This window comes from Macrotis lagotis, chromosome 1, assembly GCF_037893015.1.
Source record: "Macrotis lagotis isolate mMagLag1 chromosome 1, bilby.v1.9.chrom.fasta, whole genome shotgun sequence".
Lineage (NCBI taxonomy): Eukaryota > Metazoa > Chordata > Mammalia > Peramelemorphia > Peramelidae > Macrotis > Macrotis lagotis.
Window position 1 is genome coordinate 872,194,596 of NC_133658.1, and position 8,543 is coordinate 872,203,138.

Sequence of the window (8,543 nt, forward strand, 5' to 3'; positions counted from 1 at the left end):
AGACCAGATTGTATTCTCCTCAGAGGTTCCAGGTCTCTCTGAGTTGGGGTCTTTCCCTTCCAGGAATTTTTTTTATGGATCCATCTTTCCACTGACCCTTCTTCATTATGCTAAGACCTTGAGTTAGGTGGGGCTGGTTCACCTGGGCTTGGGATCGCTAAAGGCTTTACTGAGTGCAGTTTCTCTTGCTGGCCAGTAGGAGGTGCTGGTTGCCCTCTCTGGAGTGTCTGTGACCTTGGTTGGGAGGCCTTCTCCCTTTGCCTGAAGGGAGGAGTTGGAACTATTGAATTCTTTTGCCTTCAATCAATGGTGGGCTTTACCCTGGCCTGAGGTCATTCCTCAGCTGGGCTGGTTCTTCTGCTCACACACCTGGGCCTGAGGCAGAAGTAGTTTGCATTTGTTTGGGAGGAGGCCTCTGTGCAATGGAGGCGTGGACTCAGAATTTCTCAGACCTGAGGAGTCCAGGGATGGTGTCCGCAGCTCTTCCGCACCAGATCTCTCCCCGCAGCCCCTTCTCCAAGCTCCAGGGGGACAGCACCAACACCAGTGCCTCTGTTTCCCCGCGGACCCAAGCCCCCTTCGTACAGCCGTACAGCTGATCCAGCAGGTCCGGCTCTCGGGCCCTCAGACTCCTGGTTCCAATTCAGCTGTTAATCTGGCTGATCCCGGGTTGATCTTGCCATGGAGCCCAGAGTCACCTGCCAGGTACTCAGCCAAGGCTGCTGGCGGAGACAAATCCTGAGTTAGATTTTCCTCTCCTGGCTTTTCTTTCTGGGTTTCCTGGTTCAGAATTCTTTTAAGAAGTTTGTTTCATGTGATAGATGGGGAAGAGAACAGGAGACTTTAGAACTGTGCCCATCTTCTCTCTGCCATCTTGGCCGGACTCAACAATCAAATTTTGACCTAATTTTCCATAAACCCCACAGTATCAAAATCTTGGTCAGATCTACAAATATTGTATACAGCTCTCTGTTCTGTTCCTGACATTTTTCCTGGAATTGTTGGGCAGCAAACACCATAGTGACTGTTCCTGGACCTTTTCTGAAGCCACACTGGCCCTCAAGGAGATAACTATCTTCCAGGTGAAGGATTAGCCTATTAAGAAAGATTCTGAAAAGAATCTGACTAGCAATGACTAAAAGAGAACTACACCTGTGATTGTTATAGAACAATCTATTCCCTTTACCTTTATAGAGATGGACAAGAAATCCTTGAATTTTGGGAAGATAACCTCTTCATGTCATATAACTTGGAAATTCTAGGCAGTTATTGTATAAACATAGGACCCCCCCCCCACACACACACACATACACTTTGTAAAACTCAGCTGGAATAGAATTAGTATCTGGTGCTTTGCCACAGCTTCTGCATTGGTTGAGGATCTGTTAGGAACATTATGTAAGTGTTCAGTCTATCTCTCTAGGATCTCGTCTCTATCACTAATCAATGTAGCTCCATCAACACTCAATAGTGGACATGTACCATATTTTTTTGATCTGTAAATAACCTTCAGGACAACTTAAAAGCACTTTGGATCATTATTATCTGCATAAAACTGAATTTCATCTGCTTTCTTACCGAGTCAAAAATCTTGTATGTCTCTAAACTTCACTTGTACCTTACTTTTGATGGGATTAAACGCTGCCTTCTTAGATATGGATGAACTATCCCTGCTGGTAAAACCTGGGAATTTCTCGTTTTTCATTTAGCAGCTTCTGTATTTCCCCATTATTTTCATCAAACCAGTCTTGATGTTTGTGAGTGTTCTGATCCAGATAAGCAAATGCAGAACTGTACACCTAACTCCGAAAGCTGACCACTCTTTTTCTACTCTACTGTTGCCGTGTATTGACTTAACTTTGTTCCTGTTCAGAGAGACATGCTAATCTCTTGACATTAATTCTTTTAGTAATCATTTTGCCTTGGGGCTGCTGCTTCCATTGAATATGAATATTTAGCTTGGAGGGAATGAGTCTGTGATCAGTACAGAAGTCTGCATCACACATTGCCTTTGTCATTCACATTCTGTCTGTCTCTTCTCCTTACAATCACCCAGTCTAATAGATGCCAATGTTTGTTGCAAGGGTGCATCAGGAAATTTTATTGCATCTAGGTAAAAGAAAGACAGTGTTTGCTGTAACAAGGTCATGAGATGCACAAATCTTCAGTAGTAGATGACCATTACAGTTGCTGTTTCCATTTCCACTCTTACCAAGACTCCCTGCCATGTCTGGTAGTCTGAGCCCACTCTAGCATTAGTCACCCAGAATTATAAATTTGTTCTCTTGGTACATTGATGATAAGGGTTTCCAGGTCTTCATAAAATTTTTCTTTGATTTCATCAGGGTTCACCATGATGGGTACATAGGCACTGATGATGATGGCATGGCATCTTCCTGGAAGTGACAATCTCATTGTCATTTAATCCTGTTTGCATCAGTTTCCTCAATTGTGAAATGGGAATAAAATAATATATAATGTATTATTAATATAATAAATATTATGTAATATATGCATACTTATACATATATTTTAGAGTTGTGATAGATTAGATTATTAGTAAAGCACTTAGCACAATAGATATTAGTAAAGCACTTAGCACAATACCTGATTTAGGAGACCTTAAAATGCCTCTCCCCTTCCTCAGTAGGGGCAGGAAATAGGAACCATCATGAGACAAAGGTGAGGAAATTTGGCATGAGGTCAAATAGATGGTTTCAGTCTTCATACAAAAGAAGGTGAGGTTATTCACTGTGAATTGTGAAAAAGCAGGCATACAATTTAAAGGAAAAAGAAATATGTAGTTGTTTCTGCTTTTACATTTCTCCTATATATATCCTTTTTTCTCTCTGTTCATACAATCACCCATCCTGATGCATGCGCTCTTTCATCACTTCACATCTATACTATTAGAATATCCTGTTGCTTGGTCTCCCCTGCCTCAAGTCTCTCCACTTTCTAATCAAGCCTCTATTCAGCTGCTGACATGATCTTCCTAAAATACAGTTTTGACCACTTTTCTTCCCCTTTCTCAGTTGCCAGATGGTGCAGTGGATAGAGCACTGGCCTTGGAATCCAGGAGGACAGGAATTTGAATACAGATGCTTGATTTTATTAGCTGGGTGACCTTGGGTATATAACTTAATCCTGATTGCCTGGCATCCAAGGCCATTTCCAGTAGTCCTGATTTTTATCTGGCCCCTGGACTATGATGGCTCTGGAGGAGAAAGTGAGGCTGTTGACCTAACCTAGCACCTCCTCACTTAAATCCAATACATGTGCTTGTCATGGTATCACCTCCCTGATGCTGTAGTCTTTGAAAATGAAAGACAAATGTGATTATTAACTCCAGTTAACCTCAGGATGAAATAGAAAATGTTCTGTCTGACTTTTGAACCCTCTCATGACCCATCCCTCTCCTATATTTTTATCATGATGGGATTCTGCACAATTACCAGATCCCATCAGCTTGTTCCACTGATGTAACCTTTCTACCTGTAGGATTCTGGAGAGCTTGCTTCTGAGAGGAATGAGATGATATGAGAGGGAAATGCCTTGAAGAGGCATGTGTAGACACTTTGTAAGTGTATCCAGCTGGTTAATCAGTTGGTTGAGGGGAGGTTCTTTGATTGGATTTAGAAGCATACAAAAAGGCTTGTAGCGCTGGGCAAGGCAGCACCTGACTGAAGTCCCTGCTTCCAAGTTGGGCAAACTGGGATCCCTTGAGCCCAGGAGCTCTGAGTTTCAACAGGGCTAAAACAGATCTGGTAGGTTTACTACCAATATGGTGAGACCTCAGGAGGAGCACCACCAGGCTGTTTAAGGAGGGGCTACCCAGATCAGGTAAGGAAGGGAGTTGATCAAGTCTTTTGTGCAAATCAGTAGTGGGCTAGAGTCCATGAGTGGTTACTGTACTTCCAGTTTAGGAGAGATAGAGCAACGTAGCCTCAATACACACATACACACACTTGTCCATTTCTCCCACATATTTTTGATCTCATTCATTGACTCCTTCTTTCATGTTGTCCATCAAGAATCCACTATAAAGAGGAAGATCTTAAAGTCATCAACATCTGTAAAGTCATATGGTCCAAGGAGGAGCTTAGTCCTTAGTTTATGCATTTGTTTGTGAAAAGAATGATCTTCTTACTTAAGAGTCCCCTCCTAACTTGTTCTTGATTTTCAAAACTATGTCCCCTCCACTATTGGTTCATCCTAGAACTTTTCTCCTTGCCCTGGATGAGTTGATAATCTCTGGGGTCTGTTCATATGGAAGATCCCGGGCAAGACCCACAACCCTCCTCTTATTGGTGAATTCTTCATGGAATCTCTGTTTTGTGGACATTCTGAACCTGATCTTGCCTGCATTTCTCTCTCAACTTGATTCCTAACATTTTGGACTTCAAACCATACATATGCATGGTTCCTTCCTTCCTTCCTTCCTTCCTTCCTTCCTTCCTTCCTTCCTTCCTTCCTTCCTTCCTTCCTTCCTTCCAGAGATCTGGAGGGGACATCAGTATCTGATATTTTCATAGCTACACCACCATGAGAAGGATCTTCTGGTCCCAAGCCAGCAGACACTAAGAGAACAATTTTTGTTATCCGCTATTGTGCCAAATCTAGGACATGACCTTGGTGGGACCAATGCCATTAGGGAAATGAGCTAAATTTTCAGCCTACTTCCCCAGAAGCCTAAAAGGGCCAGAGGAGAATATATCTTGGGGACACTAGGGGAAATACATGAATTCTTATTCTTGATGTATCTATGAAGCCAATATAGCTTTGTCAAAGCAACTTAATGTTAAATGGATAAATGGACAGGGTCCCTAATAATGAGGGAAACATATTCAGAGATTCAGATCAGTGGTCAAAGAAGAAATACTCTTAAACCCTCAGGTTTACCCCCTGGAGCCCTGGGGCAGCTGTAGCCTTCTCAGATCTGAGATGTTCCACTGATATTCTTACATTTTTACTCCCTTCCACATATTCTCACTCCATTAACAATGACTTTTTCGTCATTCCTCACAAACAACATGCATTCATCTCTGGATTCTGCCTTTTCTCTGATAGTTTCCCAAAGCCCCTGCTTGTTCACCACCACTTCTTGGTATCTCTGAGTAAGCTCAAATCCCATGTGCTGCAAAAAGCACCTGGAGCCTTCCCTGAGAGATTAGCTCTGAAGAGAAATAGAAATACATATAAATGTACATACATTCATATTTACAGATATAACATATAAATGTGCATGCATAAATACAAACTGCCATAATGCATGCCTAGACTTATAGTTAAATCTCACATATATGTAAATTTATCTATGCATCTATATGCACAAACATACATAGAGTTATTTGCTTGTTGTCCCCTCATTAGAATGGAAACTCCTTGAGGACAAAAACATGATTTTTGGTATCATTGACTATACAGATGGTCATTTGCAAAGCTGTTTCTATGCACACATGTAAACAAACATACATGTATGTTAACTATATAGATGGTCATTTGCATACTTGCTTTTATAAACACATACAATACACGTGCATAGACATACACATATGTATATATTTGCATATTTTCTCTTGCCTTTGTATTTGAGGACATAGAACACATCTTTTACCTTTTATGGGTTCATTATATATATGTATATATATGTATGTATTTATATAGAGTCATTTGTATACCTGTTTATATGCATCATATAAACATAGATGCATAAACATATATACCTAAGTATATATTTATTTATATGTTGTTTTCTTCATTTGACTGTACTTGAGGATGTAGACCATGTTTTTAATTTTTTGGTATCACTAAGTGTATAGGTGGTCATTTACATAGCTATTTATATGAATATATACAAACATAAATACACACTATATATATTTGTTTGCATGTTGTCTTCTCCCTTTGTACTTGAGGGCATAAAACATATTTTTGACTTTTTTTTGGTATCCTTGACTATATAGGTGTTCATTTGCATACCTATTTGTATGCACATATCCAAAGATACATAAATGTATTTATTTGTTTGCATATTCCTCCTCCCTTTAACTGTATTTGAGGACATAGAACATGTTTTGGATTTTCTCTGTATGTAACACAGTGCCTGCCATAGACTAAGCCTTTCCTAAAAGTTTGCAGTTGTTGAAACAGCTGCTGTGATAAGAATATAAGGGAGAAAATGTGAGATTATTGAGCCACATGGAGAAGCAATATGGAAGTAAATGACATGAATCACCTTTTATTGGGCCAATAGTATTGCTTAGTGCCTGGGGTTAGAAAAGAACTAGGGATCTTCAAGTCTAGGGCAAAGAGAAAATCTAATACAACCTGGAAGGGCTAATAGTAATAATAATAAAAGATAGCATTATATAATGCTAGACATTGTGCTAAGCATTTTATAAATATTATCTCATTCCATCTTCACAACCCTGGGAGCTGACATTTTTTATTACTCCCATTTTGCATTTGAGGAAACTGAGGCAGTAGAAGTAAAGTGACTTACTCAGGATCAAACAGCTAGTACAGGTCTGAAATTGGATTCATAGTCTGCTCTCTCTTGACTCTAGGACCTGGGCTCCTATCTGTTGTTCTAAAAGTATTAGATTCAGAACCAGAAGAATCCTAGTTATACAATTTACAATTTACAAGTCATTTATCCTCTCGAGGTCTCAGCTTCCTTACCTGTAAAATGGGAACTTGGTGAAGATTCTCAATTTCTACTCTGAGAAGTTCAGATATGGAAGTTCAGATAACAAAGGATTGTAGAGAATGGAATGGAAAGACAGAAAGTGACTGTTTATCCCCTTGGGGCTGGGAATATTTTATTTTTGACTTTGGATTTCTAGCACCTAGTCTAATGTTCACTTCATTCTCTGACCTTGACCTACATTTTATTTCTAAGGTATTGGGAAACTCCTATTGAAGAAAAGAGTGATACCCACTCCATAACTTATCATCTTGGAGAGTCTCCTGGCACAGCATTCTGGATGCTTAGTAAATCTTTATTGATTTGATGTGGATGGATTGTAGAAATGACTGGTAGATCACAGTGGCTACTCTGATATATCAAGTCCAGTCTGAGAAACAGATACCTCCTCGGCCCTCCAAAGTCCCCAGCGAATCAAAAATGGACCAAAGCTTTAGTTTATATGGCCAAAGGGCTGCTTTTAATGTAACACATGGACCTAGAAGCTATTGCTGCATTGAGGAGGGGTCCACCGGATTCTTTTATTTCCCAGATCACTTTTACCCTAGAGGCCTTAGTTTATGATTATAATCACTGACTGAAGAAATAGTAAAAATTTGTTTAGGAATGAAACAAGCATTTAATAAACACCTACATGAACCAGGCACTGGGTGAAGCACTTTATGAATATTATCTCATTTGATCTTCACAGTAACCCTCAAGGCAGATGTCATTATATTTCCATTTTACAATTAAGGAAACTGAAGCAAAGAGGTTAAGTGACTTGTCCTGAGTCACACAGTTAGTAAGTATCAAGGGCCACATTTGAACTCAGACATTCCTGACTCCAAGTCACCACACTATCCATTGACTACCTTCCTGCCTTATCTATTTACTCTAGATTATTGCACTTTAAAAATATAATTTAGTTTTTTCAATCAACAAATTTTTTTCTCCCTCCCACCCTCCATTCTATCCTTCTCATGGAAGGAGGAGAACCTTTATAGCCAATATGTTAGACTGGAGCATTTGTAAGATGCATCAGTTGCCTTTAACTTAATATAAAAGTTCACAGACCATGTGGTAGTCAGGCCACACACACATTATTATTTGGTTAGAATTGACTGATCCTAAGATCAGTTACAGGGAAAACTTCATTTTCCTAAGCCACACAAAGATGGAGAGTCATCAAATAGTGTGAGATAGATTAAAGAACACATACAAATACACATATGTATCTACTGAGTCTGAATGAATCTACCTGGTTCATCCCAAAGAGCTTATATCAGTGGAAGAAAGACCTATAATGACAAAAGTTTAGATTTCCTAAAGTGGAGATGTCCAATTTGCTGCCCATAAAACTCCCAATGCAGATTAAAATATAATTGGGAAATATTTAACCAGATTAAGTCTTTCATTTATTAACCAGATTAAAATATAATTGGGAAAGATTTAACAAAACAATTAAAATACCAAACAACTTAGATAATGTTTATATGTAGTTTTCTAAGTCAGTATATCTCTGGCAGGGATTCATTTTTATTTCACTGTGATACCACTCTTCTAAGATACTGAAGAAGGCAGATGATGGTAAGGATGTTAGAGAACTTGATTTCGATCTTGATTCTGCTACTTATTACCTATATAACCTAGGTAGGGCAAATAACTTTATCTTTTAGGGCCTCAGTTTCTTCATCTGTAAAATAGGGTTGGAGAGTGTGGCAACTACGTTGCTCAGTGGATAGAGCACCATCCATGGAGTTAGGAGGACCTGAGTTCAAAGTCAGCCTCAGACATTTAATAATTACCTAGTTGTAAGACCTTGGGCAAGTTACTTAATCCCATTGCCTTGCAA